Source organism: Somniosus microcephalus, chromosome 1, assembly GCF_052327205.1.
Source record: "Somniosus microcephalus isolate GS21.2 chromosome 1, FLI_Smic_1.0, whole genome shotgun sequence".
In the NCBI taxonomy this organism is placed as follows: domain Eukaryota; kingdom Metazoa; phylum Chordata; class Chondrichthyes; order Squaliformes; family Somniosidae; genus Somniosus; species Somniosus microcephalus.
The window spans coordinates 8,545,178-8,567,772 of record NC_140987.1 but is presented as its reverse complement, the minus strand read 5'-3'; the positions used below and the strand labels follow the sequence as shown (position 1 = coordinate 8,567,772).

Below are 22,595 nucleotides of genomic sequence, written 5' to 3'. Positions count from 1 at the left end.
TGCCACTGTATAACACTAGGGTACAGTAGTGGTGGGTACAGGTCTGTCACTGTATAACTCTGGGGTACAGTACTGGTGGGTACAGGTCTGTCACTGTTTCACACTGGGTTACAGTACTGGTGGGTACAGGTCTGTCACTGTATAACACTGGGGTACAGTACTGGTGGATACAGGTCTGTCCCTGTATAACACTGGGGTACAGTACTGGTGGGTACAGGTCTGTCATTGTATAACACTGGGGTACAGTACTGGTGGGTACAGGTCTGTCACTGTATAACACTGGGGTACAGTACTGGTGGGTACAGGTCTGTCACTGTATAACTCTGGGGTACAGTACTGGTGGGTACAGGTCTGTCACTGTATAACACTGGGGTACAGTACTGGTGGGTACAGGTCTGTCGCTGTATAACACTGGTGTACAGTACTGGTGGGTACAGGTCTGTCACTGTATAACACTGGGTTACAGTACTGGTGGGTACAGGTCTGTCACTGTATAACACTGGGGTACAGTACTGGTGGGTACAGGTCTGTCACTGTATAACACTGGGGTACAATACTGGTGGGTACAGGTCTGTCGCTGTATAACACTGGGGTACAGCACTGGTGGGCACAGGTCTGTCACTATAACACTGGGGTACAGTGTTGGTGGGTACAGGTCTGTCACTGTATAACACTGGGGTACAGTACTGGTGGGTACAGGTCTGTCACTGTATAACACTGGGGTACAGTACTGGGGGCACAGGTCTGTCACTGTATAACACTGGGGTACAGTACTGGTGGGTACAGGTCTGTCACTGTATAACACTGGGGTACAGTACAGGTGGGTACAGGTCTGTCACTGTATAGCACTGGGGTACAGTACTGGTGGGTACAGGTCAGTCACTGTATAACACTGGGGTACAGTACTGGGGGTACAGGTCTGTCACTGTATAACACTGGGGTACAGTACTGGTGGGTACAGATCTGTCACTGTGTAACACTGGGGTACAGTACAGGTGGGTACAGGTCTGTCACTGTATAGCACTGGGGTACAGTACAGGTGGGTACAGGTCAGTCACTGTATAACACTGGGGTACAGTACTGGGGGTACAGGTCTGTCACTGTATAACACTGGGGTACAGTACAGGTGGGTACAGGTCAGTCACTGTATAACACTGGGGTACAGTACTGGGGGTACAGGTCTGTCACTGTATAACACTGGGGTACAGTACAGGTGGGTACAGGTCTGTCACTGTATAACACTGGGGTACAGTACTGGTGGGTACAGGTCTATCGCTGTATAACACTGGGGTAGAGTACTGGCGGGTACAGGTCTGTCCCTGTATAACACTGGGGTACAGTACTGGTCGGTACAGGTCTGTCGCTGTATAACACTGGGGTACAGTACTGGTGGGTACAGGTCTGTCACTATATAACACTGGGGTCCAGTACTGGTGGGTACAGGTCTGTCACTGTATAACACTGGGGTACAGTACTGGTGGGCACAGATCTGTCACTGTATAACACTGGGGTACAGTGCTGGTGGGTACAGGTCTGTCACTGTATAACACTGGGGTACAGTACAGGTGGTTACAGGTCTGTCGCTGTATAACACTGGGGTACAGCACTGGTGGGTACAGGTCTGTCATTGTATAACAATGGTGTACAGCACATTTGGGTACAGAATGTCGCTGTATAACACTGGGGTACAGCACTGGTGGGTACAGGTTTGTCATTGTATAACACTGGGGTACAGCACTGGTGGGTACTGGTCTGTCACTGTGTAACACTGGGGTACAGTACAGGTGGGTACAGGTCTGTCACTGTGTAACACTGGGGTACAATACTGGTGGGTACAGGTCTGTCACTGTATAACACTGGGGTACAGTACTGGTGGGTACAGGTCTGTCACTGTATAACACTGGGGTACAATACTGGTGGGTACAGGTCTGTCCCTGTATAACACTGGGGTACAGCACTGGTGGGTACAGGTCTGTCACTGTGTAACACTGGGGTACAGTACTGGTGGGTACAGGTCTGTCACTGTATAACACTGGGGTACAGTACTGGTGGATACAGGTCTGTCACTGTATAACACTGGGGTACAGTACTGGTGGGCACAGGTATGTCACTGTATAACACTGGGGTACAGTACTGGTGGGTACAGGTCTGTCACTGTATTACACTGGGGTACAGTACTGGTGGGTACAGGTCTGTCACTGTATTACACTGGGCTACAATACTGGTGGGAACAGGTCTGCCACTGTATAACACTAGGGTACAGTAGTGGTGGGTACAGGTCTGTCACTGTATAACACTGGGGTACAGTACTGGTGGGTACAGGTCTGTCACTGTATTACACTGGGGTACAATACTGGTGGGAACAGGTCTGCCACTGTATAACACTAGGGTACAGTACTGGTGGATACAGGTATGTCACTGTATAACACTGGGGTACAGTACTGGTGGGTACAGGTCTGTCACTGTATAACACTGGGGTACAGTACTGGTGGGTACAGGTCTGTCACAGTATAACACTGGGGTACAGTACTGATGGGTACAGGTCTGTCACTGTATAACACTGGGGTACAGTACTGGTGGGTACAGGTCTGTCACTGTATAACACTGGGGTACAGTACTGGTGGGTACAGGTATGTCACTGTATAACACTGGGGTACAGTACTGGTGGGTACAGGTCTGTCACTGTATAACACTGGGGTACAGTACTGGTGGGAACAGGTCTGCCACTGTATAACACTGGGGTACAGTACTGGTGGGTACAGGTCTGTCACTGTATAACACTGGGGTACAGTACTGGTGGGTACAGGTCTGTCACAGTATAACACTGGGGTACAGTACTGGTGGGTACAGGTCTGTCACTGTGCAACACTGGGGTACAGTACTGGTGGGTACAGGTCTGTCACTGTATAACACTGGGGTACAGTACTGGTGGGTACAGGTTGGTCACTGTATAACACTGGGGTACAGTACTGGTGGGTACAGGTCTGTCACTGTATAACACTGGGGTACAGTACTGGTGGGTACAGGTCTGTCACAGTATAACACTGGGGTACAGTACTGGTGGGTACAGGTCTGTCACTGTATAACACTGGGGTACAGTACTGGTGGGTACAGGTCTGTCACTGTGCAACACTGGGGTACAGTACTGGTGGGTACAGGTCTGTCACTGTATAACACTGGGGTACAGTACTGGTGGGTACAGGTTGGTCACTGTATAACACTGGGGTACAGTACTGGTGGGTACAGGTCTGTCACTGTATAACACTGGGGTACAGTACTGGTGGGTACAGATCTGCCACTGTATAACACTGGGGTACAGTACTGGTGGGTACAGGTCTGTCACTGTATAAAACTGGGGTACAGTACTGGTGGGTACAGGTCTGTCACTGCATAACACTAGGGTACAGTACTGGTGGGTACAGGTCTGTCACTGTATAACACTGGGGTACAGTACTGGTGGGTACAGGCCTGTCACTGTATAACACTGGGGTACAGTACTGGTGGGTACAGGTCTGTCACTGTATTACACTGGGGTACAGTACTGGTGGGTACAGGTCTGTCACTGTATTACACTGGGGTACAGTACTGGTGGGTACAGGTCTGTCACTGTATTACACTGGGGTACAATACTGGTGGGTACAGGTCTGCCACTGTATAACACTAGGGTACAGTAGTGGTGGGTACAGGTCTGTCACTGTATAACACTGGGGTACAATACTGGTGGGTACAGGTCTGTCACTGTATAACACTGGGGTACAGTACTGGTGGGTACAGGTCTGTCACTGTATAACACTGGGGTACAGTACTGGTGGGTACAGGTCTGTCACTGTATAACACTGGGGTACAGTACTGGTGGGTACAGTTCTGTCATTTTATAACACTGGGGTACAGTACTGGTGGGTAGAGGTCTGTCACTGTATAACACTGGCGTACAGTACTGGTGGGTACAGGTCTGTCACTGTATAACACTGGGGTACAGTACTGGTCAGTACATGTCTGTCACTGTATAACACTGGGGTACAGTACTGGTGGGTACAGGTCTGTCACTATATAAAACGGGTACAGTACTGGTGGGTACAGGTCTGTCACTGTATAACACGGGTACAGTACTGGTGGGTACAGGTCTGCCACGGTATAACACTGGGGTACAGTACTGGTGGGTACAGGTCTGTCACTGTAGAACACTAGGGTACAGTACTGGTGGGTACATGTCTGTCACTGTATAACACTGGGGTACAGTACTGGTGGGTACAGGTCTGTCACTGTATAACACTGGGGTACAGTACTGGTGGGTACAGGTCTGTCACTGTATAACACTGGGGTACAGTACTGGTGGGTACAGGTATGTCACTGTATAACACTGGGGTACAGTACTGGTGGGTACAGGTCTGTCACTGTATAACACTGGGGTACAGTACTGGTGGATACAGGCCTGTCACTGTATAACACTAGGGTACAGTACTGGTGGGTACAGGTCTGTCACTGCGTAACACTGGGGTACAGTACTGGTGGGTACAGGTCTGTCACTGTATTACACTGGGGTACAGTACTGGTGGGTACAGGTCTGTCACTGTATTACACTGGGGTACAGTACTGGTGGGTACAGGTCTGTCACTGTATTACACTGGGGTACAGTACTGGTGGGTACAGGTCTGTCACTGTAATACACTGGGGTACAATACTGGTGGGTACAGGTCTGTCACTGTATAACACTGGGGTACAGTACTGGTGGGTACAGGTCTGCCACTGTATAACACTAGGGTACAGTAGTGGTGGGTGCAGGTCTGTCACTGTATAACACTGGGGTACAGTACTGGTGGGTACAGGTCTGTCACTGTATAACACTGGGGTACAGTACTGGTGGCTACAGGTCTGTCACTGTATAACACTGGGGTACAGTAGTGGTGGGTACAGGTCTGTCACTGTATAACACTGGGGTACAGTACTGGTGGGTACAGGTCTGTCACTGTATAACACTGGGGTACAGTACTGGTGGGTACAGGTCTGTCACTGTATACCACGGGTACAGTACTGGTGGGTACAGGTCTGTCACTGTATAACACGGCTACAGTACTGGTGGGTACAGGTCTGTCACTGTATGACACTGGGGTACAGTACTGGTGGGTACAGGTCTGTCACTGTATAACTCTGGGGTACAGTACTGGTGGGTACAGGTCTGTCACTGTATAACACTGGGTTACAGAACTGGTGGGTACAGGTCTGCCACTGTATAACACTAGGGTACAGTAGTGGTGGGTACAGGTCTGTCACTGTATAACTCTGGGGTACAGTACTGGTGGGTACAGGTCTGTCACTGTTTCACACTGGGTTACAGTACTGGTGGGTACAGGTCTGTCACTGTATAACACTGGGGTACAGTACTGGTGGATACAGGTCTGTCCCTGTATAACACTGGGGTACAGTACTGGTGGGTACAGGTCTGTCATTGTATAACACTGGGGTACAGTACTGGTGGGTACAGGTCTGTCACTGTATAACACTGGGGTACAGTACTGGTGGGTACAGGTCTGTCACTGTATAACTCTGGGGTACAGTACTGGTGGGTACAGGTCTGTCACTGTATAACACTGGGGTACAGTACTGGTGGGTACAGGTCTGTCGCTGTATAACACTGGTGTACAGTACTGGTGGGTACAGGTCTGTCACTGTATAACACTGGGTTACAGTACTGGTGGGTACAGGTCTGTCACTGTATAACACTGGGGTACAGTACTGGTGGGTACAGGTCTGTCACTGTATAACACTGGGGTACAATACTGGTGGGTACAGGTCTGTCGCTGTATAACACTGGGGTACAGCACTGGTGGGCACAGGTCACTCACTATAACACTGGGGTACAGTGTTGGTGGGTACAGGTCTGTCACTGTATAATACTGGGGTACAGTACTGGTGGGTACAGGTCTGTCACTGTATAACACTGGGGTACAGTACTGGGGGCACAGGTCTGTCACTGTATAACACTGGGGTACAGTACTGGTGGGTACAGGTCTGTCACTGTATAACACTGGGGTACAGTACAGGTGGGTACAGGTCTGTCACTGTATAGCACTGGGGTACAGTACTGGTGGGTACAGGTCAGTCACTGTATAACACTGGGGTACAGTACTGGGGGTACAGGTCTGTCACTGTATAACACTGGGGTACAGTACTGGTGGGTACAGATCTGTCACTGTGTAACACTGGGGTACAGTACAGGTGGGTACAGGTCTGTCACTGTATAGCACTGGGGTACAGTACAGGTGGGTACAGGTCAGTCACTGTATAACACTGGGGTACAGTACTGGGGGTACAGGTCTGTCACTGTATAACACTGGGGTACAGTACAGGTGGGTACAGGTCAGTCACTGTATAACACTGGGGTACAGTACTGGGGGTACAGGTCTGTCACTGTATAACACTGGGGTACAGTACAGGTGGGTACAGGTCTGTCACTGTATAACACTGGGGTACAGTACTGGTGGGTACAGGTCTATCGCTGTATAACACTGGGGTAGAGTACTGGCGGGTACAGGTCTGTCCCTGTATAACACTGGGGTACAGTACTGGTCGGTACAGGTCTGTCGCTGTATAACACTGGGGTACAGTACTGGTGGGTACAGGTCTGTCACTATATAACACTGGGGTCCAGTACTGGTGGGTACAGGTCTGTCACTGTATAACACTGGGGTACAGTACTGGTGGGCACAGATCTGTCACTGTATAACACTGGGGTACAGTGCTGGTGGGTACAGGTCTGTCACTGTATAACACTGGGGTACAGTACAGGTGGTTACAGGTCTGTCGCTGTATAACACTGGGGTACAGCACTGGTGGGTACAGGTCTGTCATTGTATAACAATGGTGTACAGCACATTTGGGTACAGAATGTCGCTGTATAACACTGGGGTACAGCACTGGTGGGTACAGGTTTGTCATTGTATAACACTGGGGTACAGCACTGGTGGGTACTGGTCTGTCACTGTGTAACACTGGGGTACAGTACAGGTGGGTACAGGTCTGTCACTGTGTAACACTGGGGTACAATACTGGTGGGTACAGGTCTGTCACTGTATAACACTGGGGTACAGTACTGGTGGGTACAGGTCTGTCACTGTATAACACTGGGGTACAATACTGGTGGGTACAGGTCTGTCCCTGTATAACACTGGGGTACAGCACTGGTGGGTACAGGTCTGTCACTGTGTAACACTGGGGTACAGTACTGGTGGGTACAGGTCTGTCACTGTATAACACTGGGGTACAGTACTGGTGGATACAGGTCTGTCACTGTATAACACTGGGGTACAGTACTGGTGGGCACAGGTATGTCACTGTATAACACTGGGGTACAGTACTGGTGGGTACAGGTCTGTCACTGTATAACACTGGGGTACAGTACTGGTGGCTACAGGTCTGTCACTGTATAACACTAGGGTACAGTACTGGTGGGTACAGGTCTGTCACTGTATAACACTGGGGTACGGTACTGGTGGGTACAGGTCTGTCACTGTATTATACTGGGGTACAGTACTGGTGGGGACAGGTCTGTCACTGTATTACACTGGGGTACAGTACTGGTGGGTACAGGTCTGTCACTGTATTACACTGGGGTACAGTACTGGTGGGTACAGGTCTGTCACTGTATTACACTGGGCTACAATACTGGTGGGAACAGGTCTGCCACTGTATAACACTAGGGTACAGTAGTGGTGGGTACAGGTCTGTCACTGTATAACACTGGGGTACAGTACTGGTGGGTACAGGTCTGTCACTGTATTACACTGGGGTACAATACTGGTGGGAACAGGTCTGCCACTGTATAACACTAGGGTACAGTACTGGTGGATACAGGTATGTCACTGTATAACACTGGGGTACAGTACTGGTGGGTACAGGTCTGTCACTGTATAACACTGGGGTACAGTACTGGTGGGTACAGGTCTGTCACAGTATAACACTGGGGTACAGTACTGATGGGTACAGGTCTGTCACTGTATAACACTGGGGTACAGTACTGGTGGGTACAGGTCTGTCACTGTATAACACTGGGGTACAGTACTGGTGGGTACAGGTATGTCACTGTATAACACTGGGGTACAGTACTGGTGGGTACAGGTCTGTCACTGTATAACACTGGGGTACAGTACTGGTGGGAACAGGTCTGCCACTGTATAACACTAGGGTACAGTACTGGTGGGTACAGGTATGTCACTGTATAACACTGGGGTACAGTACTGGTGGGTACAGGTCTGTCACTGTATAACACTGGGGTACAGTACTGGTGGGTACAGGTCTGTCACAGTATAACACTGGGGTACAGTACTGGTGGGTACAGGTCTGTCACTGTGCAACACTGGGGTACAGTACTGGTGGGTACAGGTCTGTCACTGTATAACACTGGGGTACAGTACTGGTGGGTACAGGTTGGTCACTGTATAACACTGGGGTACAGTACTGGTGGGTACAGGTCTGTCACTGTATAACACTGGGGTACAGTACTGGTGGGTACAGGTCTGTCACAGTATAACACTGGGGTACAGTACTGGTGGGTACAGGTCTGTCACTGTATAACACTGGGGTACAGTACTGGTGGGTACAGGTCTGTCACTGTGCAACACTGGGGTACAGTACTGGTGGGTACAGGTCTGTCACTGTATAACACTGGGGTACAGTACTGGTGGGTACAGGTTGGTCACTGTATAACACTGGGGTACAGTACTGGTGGGTACAGGTCTGTCACTGTATAACACTGGGGTACAGTACTGGTGGGTACAGATCTGCCACTGTATAACACTGGGGTACAGTACTGGTGGGTACAGGTCTGTCACTGTATAAAACTGGGGTACAGTACTGGTGGGTACAGGTCTGTCACTGCATAACACTAGGGTACAGTACTGGTGGGTACAGGTCTGTCACTGTATAACACTGGGGTACAGTACTGGTGGGTACAGGTCTGTCACTGTATAACACTGGGGTACAGTACTGGTGGGTACAGGTCTGTCACTGTATTACACTGGGGTACAGTACTGGTGGGTACAGGTCTGTCACTGTATTACACTGGGGTACAGTACTGGTGGGTACAGGTCTGTCACTGTATTACACTGGGGTACAATACTGGTGGGTACAGGTCTGCCACTGTATAACACTAGGGTACAGTAGTGGTGGGTACAGGTCTGTCACTGTATAACACTGGGGTACAATACTGGTGGGTACAGGTCTGTCACTGTATAACACTGGGGTACAGTACTGGTGGGTACAGGTCTGTCACTGTATAACACTGGGGTACAGTACTGGTGGGTACAGGTCTGTCACTGTATAACACTGGGGTACAGTACTGGTGGGTACAGTTCTGTCATTTTATAACACTGGGGTACAGTACTGGTGGGTAGAGGTCTGTCACTGTATAACACTGGCGTACAGTACTGGTGGGTACAGGTCTGTCACTGTATAACACTGGGGTACAGTACTGGTCAGTACATGTCTGTCACTGTATAACACTGGGGTACAGTACTGGTGGGTACAGGTCTGTCACTATATAAAACGGGTACAGTACTGGTGGGTACAGGTCTGTCACTGTATAACACGGGTACAGTACTGGTGGGTACAGGTCTGCCACGGTATAACACTGGGGTACAGTACTGGTGGGTACAGGTCTGTCACTGTAGAACACTAGGGTACAGTACTGGTGGGTACATGTCTGTCACTGTATAACACTGGGGTACAGTACTGGTGGGTACAGGTCTGTCACTGTATAACACTGGGGTACAGTACTGGTGGGTACAGGTCTGTCACTGTATAACACTGGGGTACAGTACTGGTGGGTACAGGTATGTCACTGTATAACACTGGGGTACAGTACTGGTGGGTACAGGTCTGTCACTGTATAACACTGGGGTACAGTACTGGTGGATACAGGCCTGTCACTGTATAACACTAGGGTACAGTACTGGTGGGTACAGGTCTGTCACTGCGTAACACTGGGGTACAGTACTGGTGGGTACAGGTCTGTCACTGTATTACACTGGGGTACAGTACTGGTGGGTACAGGTCTGTCACTGTATTACACTGGGGTACAGTACTGGTGGGTACAGGTCTGTCACTGTATTACACTGGGGTACAGTACTGGTGGGTACAGGTCTGTCACTGTAATACACTGGGGTACAATACTGGTGGGTACAGGTCTGTCACTGTATAACACTGGGGTACAGTACTGGTGGGTACAGGTCTGCCACTGTATAACACTAGGGTACAGTAGTGGTGGGTGCAGGTCTGTCACTGTATAACACTGGGGTACAGTACTGGTGGGTACAGGTCTGTCACTGTATAACACTGGGGTACAGTACTGGTGGCTACAGGTCTGTCACTGTATAACACTGGGGTACAGTAGTGGTGGGTACAGGTCTGTCACTGTATAACACTGGGGTACAGTACTGGTGGGTACAGGTCTGTCACTGTATAACACTGGGGTACAGTACTGGTGGGTACAGGTCTGTCACTGTATACCACGGGTACAGTACTGGTGGGTACAGGTCTGTCACTGTATAACACGGCTACAGTACTGGTGGGTACAGGTCTGTCACTGTATGACACTGGGGTACAGTACTGGTGGGTACAGGTCTGTCACTGTATAACTCTGGGGTACAGTACTGGTGGGTACAGGTCTGTCACTGTATAACACTGGGTTACAGAACTGGTGGGTACAGGTCTGCCACTGTATAACACTAGGGTACAGTAGTGGTGGGTACAGGTCTGTCACTGTATAACTCTGGGGTACAGTACTGGTGGGTACAGGTCTGTCACTGTTTCACACTGGGTTACAGTACTGGTGGGTACAGGTCTGTCACTGTATAACACTGGGGTACAGTACTGGTGGATACAGGTCTGTCCCTGTATAACACTGGGGTACAGTACTGGTGGGTACAGGTCTGTCATTGTATAACACTGGGGTACAGTACTGGTGGGTACAGGTCTGTCACTGTATAACACTGGGGTACAGTACTGGTGGGTACAGGTCTGTCACTGTATAACTCTGGGGTACAGTACTGGTGGGTACAGGTCTGTCACTGTATAACACTGGGGTACAGTACTGGTGGGTACAGGTCTGTCGCTGTATAACACTGGTGTACAGTACTGGTGGGTACAGGTCTGTCACTGTATAACACTGGGTTACAGTACTGGTGGGTACAGGTCTGTCACTGTATAACACTGGGGTACAGTACTGGTGGGTACAGGTCTGTCACTGTATAACACTGGGGTACAATACTGGTGGGTACAGGTCTGTCGCTGTATAACACTGGGGTACAGCACTGGTGGGCACAGGTCACTCACTATAACACTGGGGTACAGTGTTGGTGGGTACAGGTCTGTCACTGTATAACACTGGGGTACAGTACTGGTGGGTACAGGTCTGTCACTGTATAACACTGGGGTACAGTACTGGGGGCACAGGTCTGTCACTGTATAACACTGGGGTACAGTACTGGTGGGTACAGGTCTGTCACTGTATAACACTGGGGTACAGTACAGGTGGGTACAGGTCTGTCACTGTATAGCACTGGGGTACAGTACTGGTGGGTACAGGTCAGTCACTGTATAACACTGGGGTACAGTACTGGGGGTACAGGTCTGTCACTGTATAACACTGGGGTACAGTACTGGTGGGTACAGATCTGTCACTGTGTAACACTGGGGTACAGTACAGGTGGGTACAGGTCTGTCACTGTATAGCACTGGGGTACAGTACAGGTGGGTACAGGTCAGTCACTGTATAACACTGGGGTACAGTACTGGGGGTACAGGTCTGTCACTGTATAACACTGGGGTACAGTACAGGTGGGTACAGGTCAGTCACTGTATAACACTGGGGTACAGTACTGGGGGTACAGGTCTGTCACTGTATAACACTGGGGTACAGTACAGGTGGGTACAGGTCTGTCACTGTATAACACTGGGGTACAGTACTGGTGGGTACAGGTCTATCGCTGTATAACACTGGGGTAGAGTACTGGCGGGTACAGGTCTGTCCCTGTATAACACTGGGGTACAGTACTGGTCGGTACAGGTCTGTCGCTGTATAACACTGGGGTACAGTACTGGTGGGTACAGGTCTGTCACTATATAACACTGGGGTCCAGTACTGGTGGGTACAGGTCTGTCACTGTATAACACTGGGGTACAGTACTGGTGGGCACAGATCTGTCACTGTATAACACTGGGGTACAGTGCTGGTGGGTACAGGTCTGTCACTGTATAACACTGGGGTACAGTACAGGTGGTTACAGGTCTGTCGCTGTATAACACTGGGGTACAGCACTGGTGGGTACAGGTCTGTCATTGTATAACAATGGTGTACAGCACATTTGGGTACAGAATGTCGCTGTATAACACTGGGGTACAGCACTGGTGGGTACAGGTTTGTCATTGTATAACACTGGGGTACAGCACTGGTGGGTACTGGTCTGTCACTGTGTAACACTGGGGTACAGTACAGGTGGGTACAGGTCTGTCACTGTGTAACACTGGGGTACAATACTGGTGGGTACAGGTCTGTCACTGTATAACACTGGGGTACAGTACTGGTGGGTACAGGTCTGTCACTGTATAACACTGGGGTACAATACTGGTGGGTACAGGTCTGTCCCTGTATAACACTGGGGTACAGCACTGGTGGGTACAGGTCTGTCACTGTGTAACACTGGGGTACAGTACTGGTGGGTACAGGTCTGTCACTGTATAACACTGGGGTACAGTACTGGTGGATACAGGTCTGTCACTGTATAACACTGGGGTACAGTACTGGTGGGCACAGGTATGTCACTGTATAACACTGGGGTACAGTACTGGTGGGTACAGGTCTGTCACTGTATAACACTGGGGTACAGTACTGGTGGCTACAGGTCTGTCACTGTATAACACTAGGGTACAGTACTGGTGGGTACAGGTCTGTCACTGTATAACACTGGGGTACGGTACTGGTGGGTACAGGTCTGTCACTGTATTATACTGGGGTACAGTACTGGTGGGGACAGGTCTGTCACTGTATTACACTGGGGTACAGTACTGGTGGGTACAGGTCTGTCACTGTATTACACTGGGGTACAGTACTGGTGGGTACAGGTCTGTCACTGTATTACACTGGGCTACAATACTGGTGGGAACAGGTCTGCCACTGTATAACACTAGGGTACAGTAGTGGTGGGTACAGGTCTGTCACTGTATAACACTGGGGTACAGTACTGGTGGGTACAGGTCTGTCACTGTATTACACTGGGGTACAATACTGGTGGGAACAGGTCTGCCACTGTATAACACTAGGGTACAGTACTGGTGGGTACAGGTATGTCACTGTATAACACTGGGGTACAGTACTGGTGGGTACAGGTCTGTCACTGTATAACACTGGGGTACAGTACTGGTGGGTACAGGTCTGTCACAGTATAACACTGGGGTACAGTACTGGTGGGTACAGGTCTGTCACTGTATAACACTGGGGTACAGTACTGGTGGGTACAGGTCTGTCACTGTATAACACTGGGGTACAGTACTGGTGGGTACAGGTATGTCACTGTATAACACTGGGGTACAGTACTGGTGGGTACAGGTCTGTCACTGTATAACACTGGGGTACAGTACTGGTGGGAACAGGTCTGCCACTGTATAACACTAGGGTACAGTACTGGTGGGTACAGGTATGTCACTGTATAACACTGGGGTACAGTACTGGTGGGTACAGGTCTGTCACTGTATAACACTGGGGTACAGTACTGGTGGGTACAGGTCTGTCACAGTATAACACTGGGGTACAGTACTGGTGGGTACAGGTCTGTCACTGTGCAACACTGGGGTACAGTACTGGTGGGTACAGGTCTGTCACTGTATAACACTGGGGTACAGTACTGGTGGGTACAGGTTGGTCACTGTATAACACTGGGGTACAGTACTGGTGGGTACAGGTCTGTCACTGTATAACACTGGGGTACAGTACTGGTGGGTACAGGTCTGTCACAGTATAACACTGGGGTACAGTACTGGTGGGTACAGGTCTGTCACTGTATAACACTGGGGTACAGTACTGGTGGGTACAGGTCTGTCACTGTGCAACAGTGGGGTACAGTACTGGTGGGTACAGGTCTGTCACTGTATAACACTGGGGTACAGTACTGGTGGGTACAGGTTGGTCACTGTATAACACTGGGGTACAGTACTGGTGGGTACAGGTCTGTCACTGTATAACACTGGGGTACAGTACTGGTGGGTACAGATCTGCCACTGTATAACACTGGGGTACAGTACTGGTGGGTACAGGTCTGTCACTGTATAAAACTGGGGTACAGTACTGGTGGGTACAGGTCTGTCACTGCATAACACTAGGGTACAGTACTGGTGGGTACAGGTCTGTCACTGTATAACACTGGGGTACAGTACTGGTGGGTACAGGCCTGTCACTGTATAACACTGGGGTACAGTACTGGTGGGTACAGGTCTGTCACTGTATTACACTGGGGTACAGTACTGGTGGGTACAGGTCTGTCACTGTATTACACTGGGGTACAGTACTGGTGGGTACAGGTCTGTCACTGTATTACACTGGGGTACAATACTGGTGGGTACAGGTCTGCCACTGTATAACACTAGGGTACAGTAGTGGTGGGTACAGGTCTGTCACTGTATAACACTGGGGTACAATACTGGTGGGTACAGGTCTGTCACTGTATAACACTGGGGTACAGTACTGGTGGGTACAGGTCTGTCACTGTATAACACTGGGGTACAGTACTGGTGGGGACAGGTCTGTCACTGTATAACACTGGGGTACAGTACTGGTGGGTACAGTTCTGTCATTTTATAACACTGGGGTACAGTACTGGTGGGGACAGGTCTGTCACTGTATTACACTGGGGTACAGTACTGGTGGGTACAGGTCTGTCACTGTATTACACTGGGGTACAGTACTGGTGGGGACAGGTCTGTCACTGTATTACACTGGGGTACAGTACTGGTGGGTACAGGTCTGTCACTGTATTACACTGGGGTACAGTACTGGTGGGTACAGGTCTGTCACTGTATTACACTGGGCTACAATACTGGTGGGAACAGGTCTGCCACTGTATAACACTAGGGTACAGTAGTGGTGGGTACAGGTCTGTCACTGTATAACACTGGGGTACAGTACTGGTGGGTACAGGTCTGTCACTGTATTACACTGGGGCACAATACTGGTGGGAACAGGTCTGCCACTGTATAACACTAGGGTACAGTACTGGTGGGTACAGGTATGTCACTGTATAACACTGGGGTACAGTACTGGTGGGTACAGGTCTGTCACTGTATAACACTGGGGTACAGTACTGGTGGGTACAGGTCTGTCACAGTATAACACTGGGGTACAGTACTGGTGGGTACAGGTCTGTCACTGTATAACACTGGGGTACAGTACTGGTGGGTACAGGTCTGTCACTGTATAACACTGGGGTACAGTACTGGTGGGTACAGGTATGTCACTGTATAACACTGGGGTACAGTACTGGTGGGTACAGGTCTGTCACTGTATAACACTGGGGTACAGTACTGGTGGGAACAGGTCTGCCACTGTATAACACTAGGGTACAGTACTGGTGGGTACAGGTATGTCACTGTATAACACTGGGGTACAGTACTGGTGGGTACAGGTCTGTCACTGTATAACACTGGGGTACAGTACAGGTGGGTACAGGTCTGTCACAGTATAACACTGGGGTACAGTACTGGTGGGTACAGGTCTGTCACTGTGCAACACTGGGGTACAGTACTGGTGGGTACAGGTCTGTCACTGTATAACACTGGGGTACAGTACTGGTGGGTACAGGTTGGTCACTGTATAACACTGGGGTACAGTACTGGTGGGTACAGGTCTGTCACTGTATAACACTGGGGTACAGTACTGGTGGGTACAGGTCTGTCACAGTATAACACTGGGGTACAGTACTGGTGGGTACAGGTCTGTCACTGTATAACACTGGGGTACAGTACTGGTGGGTACAGGTCTGTCACTGTGCAACACTGGGGTACAGTACTGGTGGGTACAGGTCTGTCACTGTATAACACTGGGGTACAGTACTGGTGGGTACAGGTTGGTCACTGTATAACACTGGGGTACAGTACTGGTGGGTACAGGTCTGTCACTGTATAACACTGGGGTACAGTACTGGTGGGTACAGATCTGCCACTGTATAACACTGGGGTGCAGTACTGGTGGGTACAGGTCTGTCACTGTATAAAACTGGGGTACAGTACTGGTGGGTACAGGTCTGTCACTGCATAACACTAGGGTACAGTACTGGTGGGTACAGGTCTGTCACTGTATAACACTGGGGTACAGTACTGGTGGGTACAGGCCTGTCACTGTATAACACTGGGGTACAGTACTGGTGGGTACAGGTCTGTCACTGTATTACACTGGGTTACAGTACTGGTGGGTACAGGTCTGTCACTGTATTACACTGGGGTACAGTACTGGTGGGTACAGGTCTGTCACTGTATTACACTGGGGTACAATACTGGTGGGTACAGGTCTGCCACTGTATAACACTAGGGTACAGTAGTGGTGGGTACAGGTCTGTCACTGTATAACACTGGGGTACAATACTGGTGGGTACAGGTCTGTCACTGTATAACACTGGGGTACAGTACTGGTGGGTACAGGTCTGTCACTGTATAACACTGGGGTACAGTACTGGTGGGTACAGGTCTGTCACTGTATAACACTGGGGTACAGTACTGGTGGGTACAGTTCTGTCATTTTATAACACTGGGGTACAGTACTGGTGGGTAGAGGTCTGTCACTGTATAACACTGTCGTACAGTACTGGTGGGTACAGGTCTGTCACTGTATAACACTGGGGTACAGTACTGGTCAGTACATGTCTGTCACTGTATAACACTGGGGTACAGTACTGGTGGGTACAGGTCTGTCACTATATAAAACGGGTACAGTACTGGTGGGTACAGGTCTGTCACTGTATAACACGGGTACAGTACTGGTGGGTACAGGTCTGCCACGGTATAACACTGGGGTACAGTACTGGTGGGTACAGGTCTGTCACTGTAGAACACTAGGGTACAGTACTGGTGGGTACATGTCTGTCACTGTATAACACTGGGGTACAGTACTGGTGGGTACAGGTCTGTCACTGTATAACACTGGGGTACAGTACTGGTGGGTACAGGTCTGTCACTGTATAACACTGGGGTACAGTACTGGTGGGTACAGGTATGTCACTGTATAACACTGGGGTACAGTACTGGTGGGTACAGGTCTGTCACTGTATAACACTGGGGTACAGTACTGGTGGATACAGGCCTGTCACTGTATAACACTAGGGAACAGTACTGGTGGGTACAGGTCTGTCACTGCGTAACACTGGGGTACAGTACTGGTGGGTACAGGTCTGTCACTGTATTACACTGGGGTACAGTACTGGTGGGTACAGGTCTGTCACTGTATTACACTGGGGTACAGTACTGGTGGGTACAGGTCTGTCACTGTATTACACTGGGGTACAGTACTGGTGGGTACAGGTCTGTCACTGTAATACACTGGGGTACAATACTGGTGGGTACAGGTCTGTCACTGTATAACACTGGGGTACAGTACTGGTGGGTACAGGTCTGCCACTGTATAACACTAGGGTACAGTAGTGGTGGGTGCAGGTCTGTCACTGTATAACACTGGGGTACAGTACTGGTGGGTACAGGTCTGTCACTGTATAACACTGGGGTACAGTACTGGTGGCTACAGGTCTGTCACTGTATAACACTGGGGTACAGTAGTGGTGGGTACAGGTCTGTCACTGTATAACACTGGGGTACAGTACTGGTGGGTACAGGTCTGTCACTGTATAACACTGGGGTACAGTACTGGTGGGTACAGGTCTGTCACTGTATAACACGGGTATAGTACTGGTGGGTACAGGTCTGTCACTGTATAACACGGCTACAGTACTGGTGGGTACAGGTCTGTCACTGTATACCACTGGGGTACAGTACTGGTGGGTACACGTCTGTCACTGTATAACACTGGGGTACAGTACTGGGGGGTACAGGTCTGTCACTGTATAACACTGGGGTACAGTACTGGTGGATACAGGTCTGTCACTGTATAACACTGGGGTACAGTACTGGTGGGTACAGGTCTGTCACTGTATAACACTGGGGTACAGTACTGGTGGGTACAGGTCTGTCACTGTATAACACTGGGGTACAGTACTGGTGGATACAGGTCTGTCACTGTATAACACTGGGGTACAGTACTGGTGGGTACAGGTATGTCACTGTATAACACTGGGGTACAGTACTGGTGGGTACAGGTCTGTCACTGTATAACACTGGGGTACAGTACTGGTGGCTACAGGTCTGTCACTGTATAACACTAGGGTACAGTACTGGTGGGTACAGGTCTGTCACTGTATAACACTGGGGTACGGTACTGGTGGGTACAGGTCTGTTACTGTAAAACACTGGGGTACAGTACTGGTGGGTACAGGTTGGTCACTGTGTAACACTGGGGTACAGCACTGGTGGGTACAGGTCTGTCACTGTATAACACTGGGGTACAGTACTGGTGGGTACAGATCTGTCACTGTATAACACTGGGGTACAGTACTGGTGGCTACAGGTCTGTCACTGTATAACACTAGGGTACAGTACTGGTGGGTACAGGTCAGTCACTGTATAACACTGGGGTACGGTACTGGTGGGTACAGGTCTGTTACTGTAAAACACTGGGGTACAGTACTGGTGGGTACAGGTTGGTCACTGTGTAACACTGGGGTACAGCACTGGTGGGTACAGGTCTGTCACTGTATAACACTGGGGTACAGTACTGGTGGGTACAGATCTGCCACTGTATAACACTGGGGTACAGTACTGGTGGGTACAGGTCTGTCACTGTATAACACTGGGGTACAGTACTGGTGGGTACAGGTCTGTCACTGCATAACACTGGGGTACAGTACTGGTGGGTACAGGTCTGTCACTGTATAACACTGGGGTACAGTACTGGTGGGTACAGGTCTGTCACTGTATAACACTGGGGTACAGTACTGGTGGATACAGGTCTGTCACTGCATAACACTGGGGTACAGTACTGGTGGGTACAGGTCTGTCACTGTATAACACTGGGGTACAGTACTGGTGGGTACAGGTCTGTCACTGTATTACACTGGGGTACAGTACTGGTGGGTACATGTCTGTCACTGTATTACACTGGGGTACAGTACTGGTGTGTACAGGTCTGTCACTGTATTACACTGGGGTACAATACTGGTGGGTACAGGTCTGGCACTGTATAACACTAGGGTACAGTAGTGGTGGGTACAGGTCTGTCACTGTATAACACTGGGGTACAATACTGGTGGGTACAGGTCTGTCACTGTATAACACTGGGGTACAGGACTGGTGGGTACAGGTCTGTCACTGTATAACACTGGGGTACAGTACTGGTGGGTACAGGTCTGTCACTGTATAACACTGGGGTACAGTACTGGTGGGTACAGGTCTGTCATTGTATAACACTGGGGTACAGTACTGGTGGGTAGAGGTCTGTCACTGTATAACACTGGCGTACAGTACTGGTGGGTACAGGTCTGTCACTGTATAACACTGGGGTACAGTACTGGTCAGTACAGGTCTGTCACTGTATAACACTGGGGTACAGTACTGGTGGGTACAGGTCTGTCACTATATAACACGGGTACAGTACTGGTGGGTACAGGTCTGTCACTGTATAACACGGGTACAGTACTGGTGGGTACAGGTCTGCCACGGTATAACACTGGGGTACAGTACTGGTGGGTACAGGTCTGTCACTGTATAACATTGGGGTACAGTACTGGTCAGTACATGTCTGTCACGGTATAACACTGGGGTACAGTACTGGTCGGTACAGGTCTGTCACTATATAAAACGGGTACAGTACTGGTGGGTACAGGTCTGTCACTGGATAACACGGGTACAGTACTGGTGGGTACAGGTCTGCCACGGCATAACACTGGGGTACAGTACTGGTGGGTACAGGTCTGTCACTGTAGAACACTAGGGTACAGTACTGGTGGGTACAGGTCTGTCACTGTATAACACTGGGGTACAGTACTGATGGGTACAGGTCTGTCACTGTATAACACTGGGGTACAGTACTGGTGGGTACAGGTCTGTCACTGTATAACACTGGGGTACAGTACTGGTGGGTACAGGTATGTCACTGTATAAAACTGGGGTACAGTACTGGTGGATACAGGCCTGTCACTGTATAACACTAGGGTACAGTACTGGTGGGTACAGGACTGTCACTGCGTAACACTGGGGTACAGTACTGGTGGGTACAGGTCTGTCACTGTATTACACTGGGGTACAGTACTGGTGGGTACAGGTCTGTCACTGTATTACACTGGGGTACAGTACTGGTGGGTACAGGTCTGTCACTGTATTACACTGGGGTACAGTACTGGTGGGTACAGGTCTGTCACTGTAATACACTGGGGTACAATACGGGTGGGTACAGGTCTGTCACTGTATAACACTGGGGTACAGTACTGGTGGGTACAGGTCTGCCACTGTATAACACTAGGGTACAGTAGTGGTGGGTACAGGTCTGTCACTGTATAACACTGGGGTACAGTACTGGTGGGTACAGGTCTGTCACTGTATAACACTGGGGTACAGTACTGGTGGCTACAGGTCTGTCACTGTATAACACTGGGGTACAGTAGTGGTGGGTACAGGTCTGTCACTGTATAACACTGGGGTACAGTACTGGTGGGTACAGGTCTGTCACTGTATAACACTGGGGTACAGTACTGGTGGGTACAGATCTGTCACTGTATAACACGGGTACAGTACTGGTGGGTACAGGTCTGTCACTGTATAACACGGGTACAGTACTGGTGGGTACAGGTCTGTCACTGTATACCACTGGGGTACAGTACTGGTGGGTACACGTCTGTCACTGTATAACACTGGGGTACAGTACTGGGGGGTACAGGTCTGTCACTGTATAACACTGGGGTACAGTACTGGTGGATACAGGTCTGTCACTGTATAACACTGGGGTACAGTACTGGTGGGTACAGGTCTGTCACTGTATAACACTGGGGTACAGTACTGGTGGGTACAGGTCTGTCACTGTATAACACTGGGGTACAGTACTGGTGGATACAGGTCTGTCACTGTATAACACTGGGGTACAGTACTGGTGGGTACAGGTATGTCACTGTATAACACTGGGGTACAGTACTGGTGGGTACAGGTCTGTCACTGTATAACACTGGGGTACAGTACTGGTGGCTACAGGTCTGTCACTGTATAACACTAGGGTACAGTACTGGTGGGTACAGGTCTGTCACTGTATAACACTGGGGTACGGTACTGGTGGGTACAGGTCTGTCACTGTATTACACTGGGGTACAGTACTGGTGGGTACAGGTCTGTCACTGTATTACACTGGGGTACAGTACTGGTGGGTACAGGTCTGTCACTGTATTACACTGGGGTACAGTACTGGTGGGTACAGGTCTGTCACTGTATTACACTGGGGTACAATACTGGTGGGAACAGGTCTGCCACTGTATAACACTAGGGTACAGTAGTGGTGGGTACAGGTCTGTCACTGTATAACACTGGGGTACAATACTGGTGGGTACAGGTCTGTCACTGTATAACACTGGGGTACAGTACTGGTGGGTACAGGTCAGCCACTGTATAACACTAGGGTACAGTAGTGGTGGGTACAGGTCTGTCACTGTATAACACTGGGGTACAGTACTGGTGGGTACAGGTCTGTCACTGTACAACACTGGGGTACAGTACTGGTGGGTACAGGTCTGTCACTGTAAAACACTGGGGTACAGTACTGGTGGGTACAGGTTGGTCACTGTATAACACTGGGGTACAGCACTGGTGGGTACAGGTCTGTCACTGTATAACACTGGGGTACAGTACTGGTGGGTACAGATCTGCCACTGTATAACACTGGCGTACAGTACTGGTGGGTACAGGTCTGTCACTGTATAACACTGGGGTACAGTACTGGTGGGTACAGGTCTGTCACTGCATAACACTGGGGTACAGTACTGGTGGGTACAGGTCTGTCACTGTATAACACTGGGGTACAGCACTGGTGGGTACAGGTCTGTCACTGTATAACACTGGGGTACAGGACTTGTGGGTACAGGTCTGTCACTGCATAACACTGGGGTACAGTACTGGTGGATACAGGTCTGTCACTGCATAACACTGGGGTACAGTACTGGTGGGTACAGGTCTGTCACTGTATAACACTGGGGTACAGTACTGGTGGGTACAGGTCTGTCACTGTATTACACTGGGGTACAGTACTGGTGGGTACAGGTCTGTCACTGTATTACACTGGGGTACAGTACTGGTGGGTACAGGTCTGTCACTGTATTACACTGGGGTACAATACTGGTGGGTACAGGTCTGCCACTGTATAACACTAGGGTACAGTAGTGGTGGGTACAGGTCTGTCACTGTATAACACTGGGGTACAATACTGGTGGGTACAGGTCTCTCACTGTATAACACTGGGGTACAGTACTGGTGGG

At 49.9% G+C, this 22,595-nt stretch overlaps 1 protein-coding gene across 4 annotated transcripts in view; it reads right to left on the bottom strand.

The window, feature by feature from the left end:
* The window catches only part of oxct1a (3-oxoacid CoA transferase 1a), a 286,549-nt gene that overhangs the window by 244,285 nt on the left and 19,669 nt on the right, over positions 1-22,595 (bottom strand). The window lies entirely within an intron of this gene.